Here is a 21,456-nt window from a genome sequence, read left to right as displayed (position 1 = left end):
ATATATCTAGTGGAAATGCTACTCTCTTTTGTTCTTCATGGAGAATTTTATCAAATAGACTGGTTATTTCCAGCATTAGGAGCCTGACCGTAGGAAAGCTCAACACTAAGAGAGTAACCTAACCGTAGGGAAGTAATCTGTCCTCAAACCTCTTTCAATTATTACGCACTAAAATCTCTAAGTGTGGGGTCATCCTCGCAACCAACTTAGAGATTGTAGAAGATATTGTCCTTAATTTATCAAAGTGTTCAAAACATTCTATTTTAAGGAACATTAGGAACAATGTTCTTTTAAGTGTGGGGTATTGGGTAAAGGTTAAGAACAAGTAACCGTAAAAACGCAAAATTTTGAAAAAAAATTTATCTAAAAAAGTAATTTGCAAAAGAATATTAGGGAAATTCGAAAAAAATTCTTACCTCGGTTTACCTAAAAGATACAATAAAATTGTTAAACTTCAGTTTTCGAAACATTTAATAGAACGGAACGATTAAGCTAAAACTCATGATTTGTGTCAAAAGATTTCTTCCGAATAAATATGTAAAAGGCTACGCATGACCAAGCACAACCCCTACTCCTAAAAAGTGAGGATTTTTGGACCCAAAGTACCTGTATGACCCATCAAATCTACAGTACTTTGTCAATTCATTTGATGAGCGTGCCGGTGTATGATTTGAGTTAGAACTTGGTTTTAACATAAGTTTCAAGACCAATGGTTAGCAAGCGCCATACGTGGTGCAGACGCGATCCTCCTTCCGAAATCATTCTGAATAGAGAAGACACAAACCATCTGTTTCCGTTTCCACTCCACGCATTTAAACCGACCAACTCACACTAAAGAGTTGAAGAATCAGAAAATACTCACCCCAAATTCACTCCAAAAAAAATTAATAAATAAATAAAATTTGATTTTGAATGAGCGAAGTCTCTAGAATAAAGGCAAGAAAAACCCGAGAAGTTGCCCAAAGAAGGATTGTCGGAAGAGCCAAAGAAAAATTCTAGACAAAAGTCTTAGCGAAATCCGCATCTTCCGAAGAACTCATCACGGAATTCAAGTCATTCTCTATCTAAAAAGGGATACTCTAAAGAATCAAAATCTATCAATTCTCTTTAAAAAAAATCAAAAGAACTAGACACCTTTCACCTTTCCATAAACTTTTCAACCAACCCAAAAAACCCGTCTTCCTCTTGAAAGAATGCCTAGGAAGAACATCAGTGTCATCCTTACGTAATCGGTAAAGATATCGATGCTTTACCAAGCCTATGATGAGAACTGTTACACGACTAGCTTCTGAGTGACAATACAACTAGATTAGGGCACCCTAAACACTTGATTGATATGAGTGATCCGCTAGTGAGAAGCCTGGTCATGTATACTCTACATCAGAGAGTTGGAAAGTACGCCTTTTTCACCATGGACGTGATTGAAATCTAGGGACTGAACCATCGAAGTTCGAAACTTTTTCTATTACTTTGGAAAGTTGTGACAACTTCTGATGAAGGCATAATAAAAGAATCCAAGGGTGGGCGAGGGAGAATCTTTTAGAAAACAACCTTAAATTCCCACTTTTTGCTTGAGGACAAGCAAAGCTAAGTGTGGGATATTTGATATCAGCCAAAAAGTCACGTTTTTACCCCCGATATTGAGCCCTAAATCTATAAAGTTCCAAAATTTATCGTCAAAATAATCGCTTTTTAAGTTAATTTTGTAGATTAAGTAATTGCAAAGGCGATGCAAAAAGAATCAAGTAAAACGGAGCTAAAACGAAGAATCTAGAGCGAAAACGGTGAAAGACAAGTTACGACCCAGGATATCAAGTTACGATCCCGGAAAAACATCAGACCAGAAGGGGCCATACAGCCTGCCACCGGACTTCCATACAGCTTGCCACAATGGGTATGTCCTGCCATGCATCCGGGCACAATAAACGGCTCACCATGCCGTACGGGCATGCCGTACGGGCATGCCGTACGGCCTGCCAGCCATATGGCAGCTGAATCCTTGCCTATTGAAGAGGCTTTTAGCATTCATTTTTACACACACTCAATTTGTACTTCGATTCAGATTTTCAAGCTTTTTAGTTAGTTTAGAAGTAGCTAGCTTAGCTTTTATTTTCCAGAGGATATCCCGGCGAGTCCCTGCGATCTTGCGCAGATTTCTTCAGCCTTTTCAGATTTTTATCTGAAACACTTGTCTTATTAATTAAACATGTATTGTTATCATTTATGTTTAATAATGCGTTCCAATATTACCATGTTAGCTTAATTAATCTGTATGTTTTTATGATAGAAGTTTGGGTTAGCGTAGTTATGTTAAATTAGTACGGTTACTATCGTTAAACTGACTTTGTGATTCTGATAGATTTGTATGCTAGCATCTTAAGGATTGACCAACCCAGGTTGTGATAAGGAATTATCCAACTATATGAACTTATCTACTTCATAGGATTAAGACCCCTAGTTATACTGTATCTGAAGATTCTATGAACTCGGTATGACCCAAACCTATTGCATGTTCTTGTTTGATTGTTGCTCTAGGATTAAGTTATATCAACTGTTTAGGTATCTGTTAGGTTTCTATCTGCTTTACTTTCTGTATGTCAATTGTAATGCTGTATAATGATTAGATTGGTATGATCTCATTAGTATGATGAAATGGTTGTTAGTTTACATTAAGGTTTTGTCAACTTGAGCTGACAGACTCCTTCTGTTTGTGATCAGTGTTCACTCAACACGGCACGTTGTTATTCAGTTAACCAAACTAATAACCAGGGTTAAGATTAGAACTCAACTCACTAATAAACCTAGTGCTTTATTGAGGATAACCTCCAATGTATAGTTACCTTTCAATTATACAACCAAGTGACATACTTTTCACTACTCAATGAGAACTCCGAGAGTCTAGAGATAAGTAAATCTTTGTAATTGGCTCATCTAACCAGATCTACACCATTCTAATCTTGGCTTTAACATAAACATAATTACCTTTCCCTAGCCCAAACTGATATCTTGGTCAATATTTCCCTAATCTGCATACTCTGGATATCCTTCCATCATCTTTACTTTTTCGCAATTAGGACTATTAGCTTAAAACCAGCTACTATCCTTTATCTAGGTAATTTAACCAAAGACAATTATCCACTTGATCTTCAATTCGTTACCATTCAAAAGTACGATCCTAGGTTAACTTACACCTTCTACCTAAGAAAGTTAAAAGTAAATTTAGGCCCCGCAAAATATAAATAATAAACCACTGTTCTCCCTCTCGATTAGCTGATTCTGATGCCTTACAGCCTAACAACATCGGATAAATAAAACTGTCCATTTCAGTAATATCAGTTGTAAAAGATAAGGAGGCTTTTGCATAAAGGATCTCCTATAAACTATCACTCCACTTCACAATGACGTATACTTCAATGAGTGATGAGGATATACCTAAAGAACCCATGCTTTCTGAGAAGGTAGAAGATGTTAAAGTCTTTGTTTTACCTCAAGTAAAACAAACTATTCACTTTAATCCACCTACTCAGAAAATTGGGCATTTCATAATAGTATTCCGCTTCAATTCTTCAGATACGCGCCAAAATCTCTACTGGAATTTACTGATAGATGCTAGTGATCCCCCTGGGTTACCTAAGAAATAACCCTATAGTCAAGCTAATAACTCAAACAAAAACAAGTTCTTCTCGGGAGGCAACCTGAGCTGTAACCTTTAACTTTCAAGGATCATAAGTCGAGCAAACGACATTAAACCTAGCATTTTTCGAGAGGAAAACCTGAGTTTTTTATTTACTAATGTTTTACTTTATGTTTTATTTTTTTAAAATTTGAATAAGTGAATTATTATCGGCCTAGCTCAGAAGACACAATAAAAAGGAAAAACCTTCCGACGTGTTCACACTCAAGAGGCTAAATCAAAGTTAGATGTGGAAATGGACAAAATGAACGAACAATATGAAAAGTCGCAAAGAATCTGAGCCGAACTTTAAAAAGAAGTATTCAAACGGAATTTTTTTGTAGGAAGTACTCGCTAGATGTGCACAAAACGGACGGTTTATTTTGCGGTTTCGTTAGGTCGCTAAACATCTATTAAGTGAATAGCAAGGAAAGTATGACCTATGGTCGTTCGTTCAAGAAGTCTACAAAATCGAACCTTTCGCTATAGTGTAAACCTAGTATTATTCTAAGGAGTAGTTGGGATATATTTTGGTTTTCTAAATCCTGAATGATAAGTATAGAGATATATAAGTAAATAAAGAAGTAAAGTATAAAATTTGTATTTTCGATAAGGCTAAACCTATGTTAATGGTTTGGTTAGTATGATGCTGGATATGTGTAATGTCAGCTCACGAGTACGTTATAACCAGTTACCTGCTATACTATCCTAAACGGCCCTGTCAAAGACATGTCACTAGGTAATACCGATAGGCTTTAAGATTCTGATTAGACAGCAACACCACATACTCGTGATGCCAGAGCAACACGTCTACGTGAATACACTAGACAGCTCATCAATAGGAGTGACCTCGTAAGGTGGCGTATTAATGATCCTTAAGGTCTAACCTTTCTTAAGCATAGCTAGAATAAAAGGAATATCGTAACTGAGAGACGTGATGTGTTTCGATGTGTTCGTTAATGATTGGTAAAAGATCAGTTAGGTTCTTATTTACAAAAAAGTCAACCATGATGACACCATGGCCAGATTTATAAGTTTAAACTCCATGAACACGTTCGGTTATCCTAACGGTCTAATCCTTTATGATATAAACAAACAGTTCCTGAATTAACTAACGAATCTCTCAAGCGAAGTGCAATGTCTGAGATCACGTTATGGTGTAAATGTACATTTTCCACACTGAAACCATTTCCATGGCCATACATAACACAGGCATAGAGTACTACAACCGGTGTGCCTCATCATATACATGCGATGTTTAAAAGCTACTGACTATATTGGCATAACCTGAGGCAAACCGTATACTCTAAGAGTCAATCAGAGTTACCATTTAAGATAACTTAACGAAATCCATATTGTCGGTTGACATACTATAACCAGTGTGCCTCAGTCAAGCGCACTATGTATCCGGCAGAGTATTCTTACCAAGGGGTGAAAACAGGTAGTGTACTCTAAATCGTGGATCGCGACTTCCCAATAATAGAGCCTATAACCACCTTCTATTAGTTGGAAAAACGACTGAGTTTAGTCATAATCAGAGAGCATCATAACAGCATCACATTACACATTCATTATTTCAACATCATAACTAACTACGGCAGAACATACACTAAAAGATAACTACTCCCTAATCATGGCAACAATATCATCTGTCAATAGAATAATGAAAGATATTATAAAAGATAGTATAAAAAGATAAGAGTACCATAGATTAATCGAGTTCTAAAATTACAAAATTGACAAGTTCGGACGCATCTCCAATCGTTTACAGACTCTGTTTAATGCCTACTCTAGGTAATTATCGCTAATCGATAATTATTATCATAATCCTAGAGAGAGAAACTAGAGAAAAAGTGAGATTGAGAGTAATTTGTGTGTTGAAGTATGTGTTCAAATGGATAACAACGGAGCCCTTTTATAGGTGAAAACTAAGCCTAGCAGCCCGTGTACAGTGCCCGTGGAAATCTGGGTAGCCCGTGGGGGGGTGCCCGTGTAATTGCCCTGGTAGCCCGTGGAGGATGCCCGTTTGCTTTTGTGGCCATGGAGTTGATCAATCTGACAGCTCGTGTAGGAAAATGGCAGCCCGTGTGGCCTATCTTGGCAGCCAGTGTTTGGCTTTTTTCCGAGGTCGTAACTTGATTTCAGCATTTTCACTCTAGATTCTTCGTTTTAAGTTCGTTTTCTCCGATTCTTTTTGCAATGCCCTTGTAATCACTTGATCTACCAAATAAATCGAATAACCACCATATTCTTCGATAAAGTCTATTGCTTTATTGTATTTAGAGCTTGATATTGGGTATAAAAATATGTCGATTTCGCTGATATCAAAATATTCGACACTTAGACTTTGCTTGTCCTCAAGCAAAATTCTAATTTTTTATTTAAGAAATCTTTTGAAGTTTCATTTCTATATGCTTAAGAGCTTTTCTTTTTATTATAAGAGCAAAAATAAGGCGAGTCTTTTTTTGCTGGGTTGAGAAATATCTCTGCAAGCATTAGATGAGGTTACATGGTTTTTTGGCTATCTCTCATGGGTCAGTCAAATCACTCAAGTGTTTGGGGTTCCCTATAATCTATGATATGATATCGCTCATAGCCAGGCATGCTCCAGTCTTCGTCATAGGTTTGATCGAGACTTAAATTCTAGTACCAATTTTATGGCAGAAATAAACATAGCTCCTAGATCATTTGTCATTTATTGTGAAAGATAGGTGAAAAAGAGTGTCAAGAAATGAAGGGTGATGGTGAAGTGGTTGGGTACTTTCAAGAATAGGATATAATAGTCTTTTTAAAGACTTTATTTGGATAAAAAGGATAGATAGGAGTGCGACTAATTTTGTGAAGCACTTTTGAAGTACTTTGAACTTTTCCCTTTGGGATTTTTGCGAACAAACTTCCTTTGAGGTTTTGTTTTCAGGCCTCCAGTGGTTCTTTTATAAGTTTTGCTCATTTACTCAAAACTTTGAAAGAGATGACCTTTTTTTCAAATTAATCTCAGGGAGCTTCCACTGGTAGGCTTGCAAGATTATGTCACAATCTTTGTGTAACACCATAATTTTTTTTCAATCACATCGGAAACTTAATTATTATATTTACAGACCAATATAAGTAATAAACTTAAAACATAGTTATTACAGTTATCCAGGTGTTATGTTATTACAAAACCATTTATATAATGTATTAAAATACGAATATAAGAGTAAGCGCATCAAACATATCTAATATATCTATTCTTCTCCCAAAACCTAGCCAAACAAAGCATAACCTGCGAGGGAGGAAATTGTAGGGGGTTAGCACAAGGCTAAGTGAATGGAAACATCCTAACGGATATAAGTATCTAGCATCAAGCTAAGTACAATTGCATAACACAGTAATTATAAATCCAAGCGGTAACAAAAGGAACGGCGGCTTGTACAGGCCTACAACTACTAGCTAATTGGGATAGAGTTTACCGTTAGTTCCGGTTACTGTCTCCCTCATATAGCAATCCGGACATAGGGGATTCATCATTCAAATTATACTACACGAATAGTAACCCTTGAACCCAACCTACCAATAAAGGTTAATCCCTGCCCAGCATAAAAGACCCAAAGTTGGATGCCAGTGACCAATCACATCAGACATTACCCATGTGCACATAATCATCTCAGAAGCATGAACATTCATATGCTATCACATCAGTTATAACATGGCAGGACAAGAGTAGCATAACCTGCTACTACATACATATAACAATATAGGATAGTCCCACTCATCGATACCCGCAAAACTCGGTACTCTAATATCACCGAGTCTTCTCCTCGTCAGTATCACCTGGGAACAAATACTTACGAGTTAGTAAACCATATCCCATTTACTAAAGATACAATATTATCAAATTTACTTATTATGATACAGAACGATATACAATACACATACACATATATATACACACATACTTATATATCTACAATATACATACATATATATACACATACACATACATATGTATATGTATATTATATATATATATATATATATATATATATATATATATATATATATATATATATATATATATATATACGCGATATCAAGATCATATAAACGGGTTGGGAACAACACGAGCACGTGCTAATCAATATATATGCACATCAATACATATATATATACGTATATATTCAATTAAATCAACCAAATGGGTCGATGGCTAAACGGGCGACCAAATATCATAAATCACCTAAATCATAGGAATGGACCACGGTTTTCGGGTCACGAACCAAAACTAACAATATCTTACTGAAGGACACATTTATAACTAATATCCCAATTTAACACTAATAAAATGGGTCACGGTCAAAACGAATCAAATATAATTTATACAAATGGGTCGTGGTTCAACAAGAAAAAATAAACTGTCTCGGGTACCAAAAACGACAACCACCGCCAACCATCATCGCTGGCTGCCGGCTGGCACCACCAGCGGCGCTTAGCAGCAGAACAGTAGTAGCAGCAGCAGCTTTTAGATGCTGCCCAAACAGAAACAGAAATCGATAGCACTGGCGACAGCAAAAAAAGACAGCCACCACCGCCAACCGCCACCCACCGGCCACCGGCAGCCACGGTGGTAGCGGTCAGCTGCCCAGAAACAGCAGCGGTAGCAGGAAAAATAGTAGCAGCGACCGTGGGCTGCTCAGCCACGGCTTATCCCCATTTTTTTGTTGTTTCTTGCAATTCGGACCTCAAATCGAGCCAAGTACAAACCCACAACAAATTATCTAATACCAATCAAGCATGTTCAAGTAATCTTAACACAAAATCATGATTTCAAGTCACAAAATACATTTTTAATATTTTTAGCATGAACCCTAGTACTTTTTGCACAAATCAAGCTCATAAATAATCACAAGCATGTTATACATAATTAATCTAGTCTATTTCCAACAAATTCATCACTTAAAACAATATTCAAGATCTAAAAATGCATTTTCCCTAAATTTTGCCAAGAACCCTAAATTAATAAAGAAGAATCATAAAAGGAAGATAAAAATTGTTAAATTGTTAGAGAAGTAAGGAATCACGAATTTTAACTTGTAATTCCATCATCTACATCAAAATTAAGAGCTAGGGTTCCATGGTGGTGTTGGGTGTCGAATGAGAGAAATGGAAAAATGGAGCAGGAAGCATAAATTAAAAATAAGGGTTGTACTAGATTACTTAAATGGGTATTACACTCATACCCAATAACACACGGGTATTTACTAGTTTCCAGATTTCTTTCGTATTCAATTCGGTAAACCAAATAAACTCCAAATTTAATAAACGAAATATTTTTCTAACCCTTGTCATAAAATGAACCCACTGGAATGATAATATAATATAAACAATTATTAAATAATTATGTCACTAAAAGCACTTATAAATATTTTAAGGGTAAAATGGTCATTTTATTCTAGGACCAAATAGAGGGTGTTACACTTTGTAAGTGACTAACGACAGGATTTTTCTTGTGAACTGATTTTGTTTTCTAAGTTTTCAAGGGTGACGTGGATAGATGGGTGATGGTGGTGAAAATGGAAGAAAGTGAATGATGATGGTGATGATGTAGGGAGAAGAAGGGTTTCTTGACAAATGACTAGCTATTCTAGTTACACCTATGTCACATTTCGCTACTCGAAACTGTAGATCAGGAGCAAGTTCCGATTCCGAGCACAGACATCGACACACTCAACGGAAAATAGTGAAGCATTAAAAATGAATGCTTTTCATGACCTTATTTAGGTACCTCACAATAATCAGTTTAGGTCGAATATGCCAAGTCATGCAATGCTCTATTAGAGAATGAATTCATCCTACAAGATTTCTGCCTTAGATAGGCCTTACTTTTTATTACAAACATTTTAGGTGTTTGAAAGTACTTATTCTAGAAGGCTTTCTTTTATTAAAAATTTTGAAATTTAGACTACAGACAAGGAATCTATGTAATAGGCTTATATGACATTAAAAAGGTTCCACCGCCATCCCACACTTAGACGAACATTATCCCACACTTAGTGATAAGTAGAGATGTGGCTTTTATTTGATGTATAAGTAACTAGAGGAGGGGTGAATAGTTACTTAATACGATTTTAAAACCTTTTTCAATGATCAATACGATATGAACGATACTTGATCACGTTAGTCAACTCAAACTAATGTGTGGTGTATTTATGTTTGTAATGATGCAGAAAGTAAAGTAAAGAACATAAACACAAGGATTTATAGTGGTTCGGGTGGATGTTAACTAATCCACCTTAATCCACTCCCTGATTCACTAATCGGGATTTGTTACTTCACTAAGCACTCTTCTCCAAATCTGGTGGAGATCCAATTTACAAGCCTTGTACTTCTCCTTAGATAACAACCCTAATCCCTCTATCCCTTTGAAGGATTACCTCCAACTTAGATCAACTTGTCTTCAACTTGGACAAGTATTAATCTCCAATGAGATTAATCAACTCCCTAGTTCCCTTTAAGGAAGATAATAGCTAAGCTAGCATATACCTCTAATTACAAAGTACAAAGACACTCCCTTTTTCAGTGATGACAATACTAGGACAATCTAAGGATTAATACAACACTATGTAAACTTACAAAGATAGGAATTTTAAAGTAAGTTTACAATGACCCCTTTTATAATCTATGAGATTATAAAACTTCTCTTGCTAATCACAAACATATGTAGAAGTATTATGTTCTTGTGATTCTCTGATGATTTTGAGTTGTAGCATGCAAGAGGTCCAAGTCTTCAAACTTCTCCAAGTCTTGCTATTTATATGGAGAGAAAAAAGGTTAGCCCTGTCTGCAGCATGACTCACGATCGACCGTGGGTCGACCGCACGCGCTTCAGTCCAAAACATATATCCGTTGTATAGACGTTTGAATCAGTATTAGACATCACTCTTTGGACACTTTACTTCATTTAACACCTGAAAAAGATAACCAACATCCTATACAAGTACTATATGCATTAAATGTCTATTTACCTTGGATGGATTGCTTTGATAGTGACTTATCATATTCAAAGTGAAAAGTCTAACATTCTTGGATACAAGACATGATAATCATTTGAGGCAATCTAAGTTTTGTCATAATCCTTTATTTGTAATTAATACATTTGCTAAATCTCTATTAGTTGGTCAACATGTCATTGATGACACAAACCCACTTTAATCACAAAACATGCTAGTATGCAAATTTGAACTTGTCTGTAATTAATTAAGTGTGTTAACGATGTCTTGACAAATTAAGCATGTAATAACAATTAAGCATGTTGCAAGACATCAAGTTAATCAAGTTTAAACTTATTCATAAACTTAATTTTAGACTTAAGTAAACCTATGTGTGTTAATGTTTCATTGTCTTTTAAGTTTACTAGATTATGACATTTTACAATTATTCCAAGTAACACATGCATATATTGAAGTAGTCCAAATACTAGTTCCATCTTGTAACAAACAGCAAGACAAGTTTGATGCATATACATATTAACTTACTTATCATTTAGCATTTAGTCAGATAATGCACATGTATTAATAACAAGTAGCCAAGTAATATTCATGTAATGACTAGCAAGGGATCATTAAATAATCTTAGAATTAAGCATATAGTGATAACATAGCATTAAACTAAGACTAAGAGGTTTTACTTGCAAAGTGGAATTTACAAGATTAATGTATAAACATACATTAATATCCAACACATGTACAAGGAAAGAGCAATTATTGGTTGGGACTTGGTGATCATCTTAAGTATGTCTAGATACATTTTAGATGTAAGCTTGAAGACCCTCATTTTGGATTGAGATGTGGTTGACGGGAGCTTGGCAAAAGGTTCGTATGATGTCACCTTTTGACACAAAAATGGGAAGACAATTAAGGTTTGGGCTATGGTTGAAGAATTCAACTCCTTCGCAGGGAACACGGATTATCTTTCTAAACTCTTGAAGAGTCAAGGAGTATTCCCTATTAAGCAAATGAAATTTGATCTCGTTTGTAGGAGTTAGTTCATAGTTGGCATAAAACTCGCGAACTATGGTAGCGTGAACGGGACCAATGAGAGTTAAGAATGCATCCCATTGAATTGTTGCGAAGTTTTCAACGAGAAATTCAGGGAAGTGATCAACTATGACTTGGCTACCTTCGGCTATTGGTTGTGAGCTAACTAATAGCCTATTTTAGTTAACTAAATTCTTAACGTCTTCTGGAAAAGATAAAGGAAGGTTGTTGAATGAATCAGAAACTGACGAGGTTAAGTCGATTAGAAAATGATCATTGGGTAATTTGTTTGAATGATTCATTGTGAATGATAGAATTGTGAAGAACTTGCATGTTGATACCTTTCTATAATGGGAGGAGTCATTCAAGCATTTTTTCCCTTTTAAAGTAATTGAAGCTTTTATGAAAATGAATCATAGTTAAGAATGATAGTTTATGTATGATATGATTCAGCCTACTGAATGCACACAAATCTTTGTTTGAAAGATTTATTGTGCATTAAATTCTTCTTTAAAGAAAAGAACAAAAATATTGACAGATGATCGGCGGTCCACCCTGCGGTCGACCGTGGAGCTGGCCGCACAGCATCTGTTAATTTTTCAAATCACTCATTCAATCAACAACAATTTATTAAGAAAAACCATTGTATGTTTAAAATAACAAATAGTCATTACATCAATAGAAATCATGATTTTTGTAACGACCCGTCCTAATCCACAAGGACAAATGCAATAACATATGATTACATCATGAGATATTTGACCTCTATATGATACATTTTACAAACATTGCATTCGTTTTTAAAAGACAAACTTTCTTTACATCGACATTTGACAGGCATGCATACCATTTCATAATACCCACTATCCAACTATAATTGACTTAATAATAATCTTGATGAACTCAACGACTCGAATACAACGTCTTTCAAAATACGCCATGAATGACTCCAAGTAATATCCTTAAGATGAGCTAATGCACAGCGGAAGATTTATTTAATACCTGAGAATAAACATGCTTTAAAGTGTCAATCAATAGGTTGGTGAGTTCATAGGTTTATCGTAAACAATAAAATTCATCATTTTAATAGACCACCAGATTTAATATTCCCATTTCCCATAACCATTATGCATAAAATTCATTCATATGGACACCTGGTAATCGACCTTAACAAATTGCATATAGAATATCCTCATCATTCCGGGACAACTTCGGACATGATAAATTTGCCATCATTCCGGGAAAATATCGGACATGATAAATTCGCCATCATTCCGGGAAAACATCGAACATGATAAATTCGCCATCATTCCGGGAAAACATCGGACATGATAAATTCGCCATCATTCCGGGAAAACATCGAACATGCTAAATTCGCCATCATTCCGGGAAAACATCGGACATGCTAAATTCGCCATCATTCCGGGAAAACATCGGACACGATAAATTCGCCATCATTCCGGGAAAACATCGGACACGATAAATTCGCTATCATTCCGGGAAAACATCGGACATGATAAATTCGCCATCATTCCGGGAAAACATCGGACATGTTAAAAAAGGCACATTCGATTTCGATAATTCAACCAAAGAATGTAGTTTCGATTACTTGTGTCTATTTCGTAAAACAGTTATAAAAGTATTTCATGTATTCGCAGTTCAAAATATATTTCAAAAGCATTTAATAAAGCAGTTGTAAAAACAGCGCATGTATTCTCAGTCCCAAAAATGTAAAGAGTAAAAGGAAATAAAATGAACTCACTATCCAATATTTTGTAGTAAAAATATTCATACGACGATACTGAACAATGCAGGGTTGGCCTTGGATTCAGGAACCTATATCATTTGTATATTTGTTAATATTCATAGTTGTAATTGAACACCTATATATAATTGTATTAGTTATATCATTTTTATGTAAATAATATATATATATATATATATATATATATATATATATATATATATGTGTGTGTGTGTGTGTGTGTGTGTGTGTGTGTGTATTTAATTTGTTTATCAAAACAGTAGTTCTATTATACTAAGTTAATATTAGTAAAAATAAATAATGATAATAACATTAATAATATACATATGTTAATAATAACCCTATTAGTGATAATAACAATGATATTAATAATAGTACTTGCAACAATATTAATTTTACTGTTTATGGTAGTTATGATATTAATGATTTACTAATAATAATAATAATAATAATAACTTTGTTAAAAATGATAATATTAATAAAGATATTGTTAATAATGATACCTTTGTTTAATAATAATAATAACAACCCTAATCATAATAATATTAACATTGGTAAAAGTAACAATATTGATAGTAATAATAGTATTTATGAAAATAATAATAATATATATATTTATAATGGCAACCATAATACTTATAATACTCGGTAATAATAATACCAACAATAATCATATTACTAATTCTTAATAATAATAATAATAACAATAATAATTATAATAACAATAATCATAATAATAATAATAATTATAATGATAATGGAAAGGAAATAAAAATATATACCCTTTATAAATGCTTTCCTAAAAAGAATTGCCCATGACGAGGCTCGAACCCATGACCCCTCGCTAACCCGGAACTTCTATAAACCATTGGACCATTTTTGATTTTCTGTTTATATCTCAACCCCAGAATAATTTAACCCGTATTACAGTTATCCTTCTTCTTCTTAACTCTCATCGACAGAATCCCACAAACCATTTTACAATGTATTACGATTTTGGTTTTAGGTTTAGAACAAGATAAAGAAATGATCAATAACAGTTTAAATTGATTGAAAGGAAGAAATATATATATATATATATATATATATATATATATATATATATATATATATATATATATATATATATATATATATATATATATATATATATATATAAAGAACACTGCATTCTGCTGTTCGCGTAAGTTTTAAAAAAAAATAATCAATTTTGATTTCGAGTACGTTTTAGATAAAAGTTACAACATGAAAATGATTGTATATCACTCATAGAAACTTTATCAACCATCAATTGAATCAAAATTATCAGTACGATTTCTAATTTTCCTATGAACACAAAGTTGACTTTTTAGAAAAATTACCTTTGACTCACAAATTCGAACACGATATAATGAATTGAGGTTTGAGATTTTGCAGATAGTTTGAATGCGTGATTCCTAACACTTCTGCAATTATAGATTTTGATGATTTTCTCGAATTTGAACTATTGGTTTAGATACGCCATAACAGAGTTGTTGAAGCTTGTTCTTCTCAGTTTTCTGTTTTTAATTGTTTGCTTAGGGTAGCTGAAAGTGATTGTGACTGAAAATGGGATATATAATTGAATGGTTCATTATCAATTTAATGTTAGATTAATAATGGAGATGGGTTGTTCGACATAAGGTCACAGACGAATAGAAAACAAACAAGAAAAAAGATATCAAATATTGACTAAAAAGAATGCGTACGAATCTGAATTTATAACTGTATATCAGTGTATATTTTTATATATATATATATATGTAGTTATATATATGTACATATCTGTAATTTATATGTAGATAAATTATCTACATTTATATTACTTATATAAATAAATCTGTATTTATACATCTCTATTTATTATAAATCTTAATACTTAATAAATATACCATATTAATAATAATACACTTAATATTATAATTAATAGTAATAAAATTTATAATAATATGATAGTAATAATAATATTATTATTATTATTAATGATAATGATAATAATAATTATAGTAATAATATTATTAATAACAATAATAATAACAATAATAATAATAATAATAATAATAATACTAATTATAATAATACTAATATTAAAAGTATTGACAATATTATTCTAACAACTCTATTTATACTTGTAGTGTATATACGTATTATTACTTATGTAATATTTATTTTTCATATAATATATCGTATAATAATTCTTATTGAACATTTATTAATTATAAGATTTATATATATTACAATATATTAGAAATTATATATATTTATACATATAGCTTCACTTTTTAATATTAATTTAATGATTATGTTATTACTATATTACCTTTTTAATTCAAATGCTTAAGTTATATTTTATTATTGTTAGTCATCAGATATACCTACATATATATATATATATATATATATATATATATATATATATATATATATATATATATATATATATATATATATATATATATATATATATAGTTAATTACATACCTATTTACAAATAATTTGTTCTTGAATCGTCGGGAACAGTCGAAGGTCAAATGTATACATGAACGCGATTCAAAGTTTTTGAGATTCAGTTTAACAAACTTTGCTTATCGTGTCGAAGTCATATAGAGAATTAAGTTTAAATTTGGTCGAAAATTTCCGGGTCGTCACAGTACCTACCCGTTAAATAAATTTCATCCCGAAATTTGATTGGGATGGTCATGGATAACAAAAAGAATGTTTTTATGACGAATTTTGGTTGACAAATAGAATTTTATCATCATTGACTAATATAGATAAAATAATTTGTTTAATCGAAGAGTACGAGTGAAGCTGTCACAAAAGATTGAGATAGAGATTTAACTTTTGACGTAGTCAGGGTTTAATTCCAGAATTCAAGGGATTTAAAGAAATCTTTGTAATCTATAAGATTTGATTCTTCGGCAATTCAGAAATAAGGATCTCTCTAATTAAATACGTTGATCTGCTTCGATTACTCTATCTGATATTTCCATTATAAATTAAACTCTTCCGTTCCATTATTCTCACCATTCTTATACTTTCTTTCTTAGTTCATACATCCAAAAGATTGTGAAAATGCTTAATCCAGTTCTAATCCTTCATATTTTCCTAATTAACATTTCTGTCATCCTTCTTTTCAATCTTCCATCAGAAAAATCTGTTTATTTTTACTATTACCTTGGGGTGATGCTATTCTTAATTATACCGTGTCCTTATATTGCTATTCGTATTAATATCCACGGTTTGTAATCTCCGTGTTGTAATTGGGCTTTATATTTTCTCTTATATTTTGGAGCTCTTTGAATTTTTTTTCTCTTCTCGACCTCTAGTAAAGCGAGTAACGGTCCAGAATTCATAATTATGTAACTTCGAATGAACTTTATGTTCTAAACAAGAAAGAACGTAATCGCACAATTTGATTTGTCAAATTACCAGAATCGCTGAGAATAGAACTATCAAGAATATATTTTCTTGATATGTTCAGAAGTTAAGCAAAATGAAAGAGTTATGTAACATGGCACATGATGACGTTAAGATCTGTGAATCATCACGTCCCATTAGAAACTCAGCATGACTTACTGTAATATAATCACGTTGATCAAGTGTCATTATATTATACTAACTCATGCTTCAGTTCCCAACACTACTTCAAAAATACTCATAATTTAAATTCAAAGATTCATAGAATATAGAAACTAAAACAGTTTCCTTTTATGAGATAACACAGATAGCGCAGAGAGATAATTAATATCGGACAAGAATATTTATGAAGATATCTTCAGAAATATTAAGGATATTAATAAAGAAAGATACGATGATATCTTAGAATTTCATAATCAAATTGTGATGAAGAAATGTATTCACGATGATTTAGAGCGATTAAGGAGTAAGGTATTCGCTAAAGATTTCATCAGAAATAGAATCATCAGGATTCTTTAAATACAGGGTTTGGTCCTTGTATTTGTCCTTGGTCTCCTTCATGGTTTGCTCGATTCGTTTTTCATTATCAAAACCTTTGAGCTTTTTCAACACTCCATTCTTTATCATCAAATTTCCGACGGTTAAGTTCGTTTACAGTTTTTACTGCTTCATTCAGCTTTTTCAACATTCCGAGTATTGATTCGTAGACTGGTTGCTTTTTAGAATTTCAAAATGGAAGATCATAATTCTAAGAGATAAATATTATATGTATACATATAATTGTTATGTAGAATGTTGCGAGATTCAAAATACTGATTACTGATTCTCGGTATTTGGTACGGCAATTCTAGTTATCAGATGTAGATGAGTAGGTGATAGGGTTTTAATGAATATAATAACCTTTCAGAAAGTCAAAGATCAATGAAGTTGCTGGTAAGTTTACTGTTAATGTAGTGGGATATAAACGGTTCTTCGGTAACGATGACGATAGGGCAATCGTATACATCAGGGTTATAACTAGTACGATTGAAAAGTCAAAGTTGACTTGCTGGAGCTGTGACAAAATTGGCTACTTTGGAGAGGTATTGTAAAGTGATTTTCGATAACAACAATGCCAAAGGAGCTAGCACAGATACGTGTTAAACGTTTACTCAAGTTCTGAGTGTTTTCAGGTGTATAACTATGTTCATAAATCTTTTCTCCTCGTAGATAACGTGTGGTTGGTTCATCTTCTCGATTGAGGTGTTTTCAAGAATCATGAAAGGTTTGAACGCGGATTGTAATCGTCAAAATACAAATGAGGTTTAAGATGAAATTAAGTGGTTAACTTGAAGAATTGTTTAGTTTCATATGTTATAATCAATATTTTAATTCATTTTAATTGTCCAATATTGGTAGTCCTCAGTTGATAGTCCACAGTTAGCAATATATAATATTCGAATTAATTAATACGTGTCGTGACCCGTGTACATGTCTCAAACTCGATTACAACTCAAAGTATATATATTATTGTAGAATCAACCTCAACCCTGTATAGCTAACTCAAACATTACTGCATATAGAGTGTCTATGGTTATTCCAAATAATATATATAGATGCGTAGATATGATATGTCAAAACCTTGTATACGTGTCCCGATATTTAAAGTGCGTAAAATAAATAACAGAAATTAAATGACGATAAATAAAGTGCGTAAAGTAAATAACAGAAATTAAATGACGATAAATAAAATTGCGATAATTAAATTGCGATAAATAAACTGCGATAAATAAAATATAATCAGTTAGCTAGGAACAGTTAGCTGGAAACAGTTAGCGTGGATTCTTAACAAAATTTTTCTCATAGTTAACTCGTTTGTTTCTAACAAATTTTATTTTGTCAAATGTTTTCTTCATTATGCTACTTGTTGGATTCTGATAGGTCAAAATCCAAATATGAAATTGAATGAAAATGGTTATTCTGCAGTGAACGGATACGTATATCGGTGGTTGTAAGTGGATATTAAATGACTGTTGAATCAGATTCGAAAGAATGTACAGTGTAACTTATTAGCGTGAAATCTAAATATTCCTCGGGTATTACCTACCCGTTAAAATATTTTCACCATTTACAGTTTGTACAAAAGAATTTTTAATTACAATCTTTATGAAAATATATATACATATATATTTTCTTCAGATATAATCATGGATTTAATGAGTTAATATGCTATTAAACTCATTTGATTTATCGTTAGAACTAGAATACATTATCTCTAAAACATTAGAGATTACATAATCATCATGTCGAACGAAGATAAATGATGTAGAACGTCATGTAGAACGATGATTATACTCGAGGTACATAATGAGATGTTGAGACATGTGATGTTGAAACTTGGGTTATTGGTGGTACTGTTGATGCCGGTGATGTTGCTGAAGCTGGTACGTTTTGCACCATATTCTCCAAATTGATTACTCGAGCGCGAAGTTCGTTGACTTCTTGTATTACTCCGGGATGATTGTCGGTCGGAACGAGCATATAAATAAGGTTTCGAATTTTGAGATAGTATATAATCATGGCGAGATATTCGGGAAATGATGGTGAAAATGGTGTTTCAGACTGGTTTCGCTGGTAAGTGTTTCAGGTTCTTCGCCAATAGGTGAATTTGGTTGGTGGAAGGGATCGCCTTCTTCGCGTCTCCATTGATTAAGTCAGCTACGAACTCATCCGATGAATTGAAAATGACTAGTTGGTTTATCCATTTCAGTTACACTGCTTTCAGAGCTTAGGTGAATATCCATGTCGGAATAGATGTCGGAATCACTATCGGAATAACTATCGGAATCTGAGGGACTCGAACTAGTTGAGGGATTCATTTTGTACGATCAGATGAAGGATTTTCGATAAGAAATAGATTATATGATGTAGATTAGTACCCTGCAATACATAATTTACATATGCATATATAATACAGAAATCCCAAAAGTTACGGAGGAATCTACGGAAGCTGTCAGGCAAAGTTTACAGTAATAGATACGCTAAGATACGAATTTATCTATACACTATCTATGCAATAGAGGCAGTAAGACATGTCTAGACTTTAAGGATGATAAGCAAGTAATTTTTGACACGAAATGATAAGCAAAACTTTTGACATGCAGACACGGTCGAAGTCCAGACCCACTAATGCATCTAAACAACTATCAGTTAGACACACTAATGCAAGACCTGGTTCGCTAAGACTACCGCTCTGATACCACATGTGACGACCCGTCCTAATCCACAAGGAAGAATACAATAACATATGATTACATCGCGAGATATTTGACCTGTATATGATACATTTTACAAACATTGCATTCATTTTTAAGAGACAAACTTTCTTTACATCGACATTTGACAGGCATGCATACCATTTCATAATACCCACTATCCAACTATAATTGACTTAATAATAATCTTGATGAACTCAACGACTCGAATGCAACGTCTTTCAAAATATGCCATGAATGACTCCAAGTAATATTCTTAAGATGAGCTAATGCACAGCGGAAGATTTCTTTAATACCTGAGAATAAACATGCTTTAAAGTGTCAACCAATAGGTTGGTGAGTTCATAGGTTTATCGTAAACAATAAAATTCATCATTTTAATAGACCACAAGATTTAATATTCCCATTTCCCATAACCATTATGCATAAAATTCATTCATATGGACACCTGGTAATCGACCTTAAAAAATTATATATAGAATATCCTCATCATTCCGGGACAACTTCGGACATGATAAATTTTCCATCATTCTGGGAAAACATCGGACATAATAAATTCGCCATCATTCCGGGAAAACATCGGACATGATAAATTCGCCATCATTCTGGGAAAACATCGGACAAGATAAATTCGCCATCATTCCGGGAAAACATTGGACATGATAAATTCGCCATCATTCCGGGAAAACATCGGACATGATAAATTCGCCATCATTCCGGAAAAACATCGGACATGATAAATTCGCCATCATTCCGGGAAAACATCGGACATGATAAATTCGCCATGATTCCGGGAAAACGTCGGACATGATAAATTCGCCATCATTCCGGGAAAACATCGGACATGATAAATTATCGGACATGATAAATTCGCCATCATTTCGGGAAAACATCGGACATGATAAAAAGGGCACATTCGATTTCGATAATTCAACCATAGAATGTAGTTTCGATTACTTGTGTCTATTTCGTAAAATAGTTATAAAAGTATTTCATGTATTCGCAGTTCAAAATATATTTCAAAAGCATTTAATAAAGCAGTTGTAAAAACAGCGCATGTATTCTCAGTCCTAAAAATGTAAAGAGTAAAAGGGAATCAAATGAACTCACTATCCAATATTTTGAAGTAAAAATATTCATACGACGATACTAAACAATGCAGGATTGGCCTTGGATTCACGAACCTATATCATTTGTATATTTATTAATATTCATAGTTGTAATTGAACACCTATATATATAAATGTATTAGTTATATCATTTTTATGTTTATAATATATATATATGTTTTATATGTTCATTTTGTATATA

Source organism: Rutidosis leptorrhynchoides, chromosome 9 (genome assembly GCF_046630445.1).
Source record: "Rutidosis leptorrhynchoides isolate AG116_Rl617_1_P2 chromosome 9, CSIRO_AGI_Rlap_v1, whole genome shotgun sequence".
Taxonomy (NCBI): domain Eukaryota; kingdom Viridiplantae; phylum Streptophyta; class Magnoliopsida; order Asterales; family Asteraceae; genus Rutidosis; species Rutidosis leptorrhynchoides.
This window is presented reverse-complemented; position numbering follows the sequence as displayed.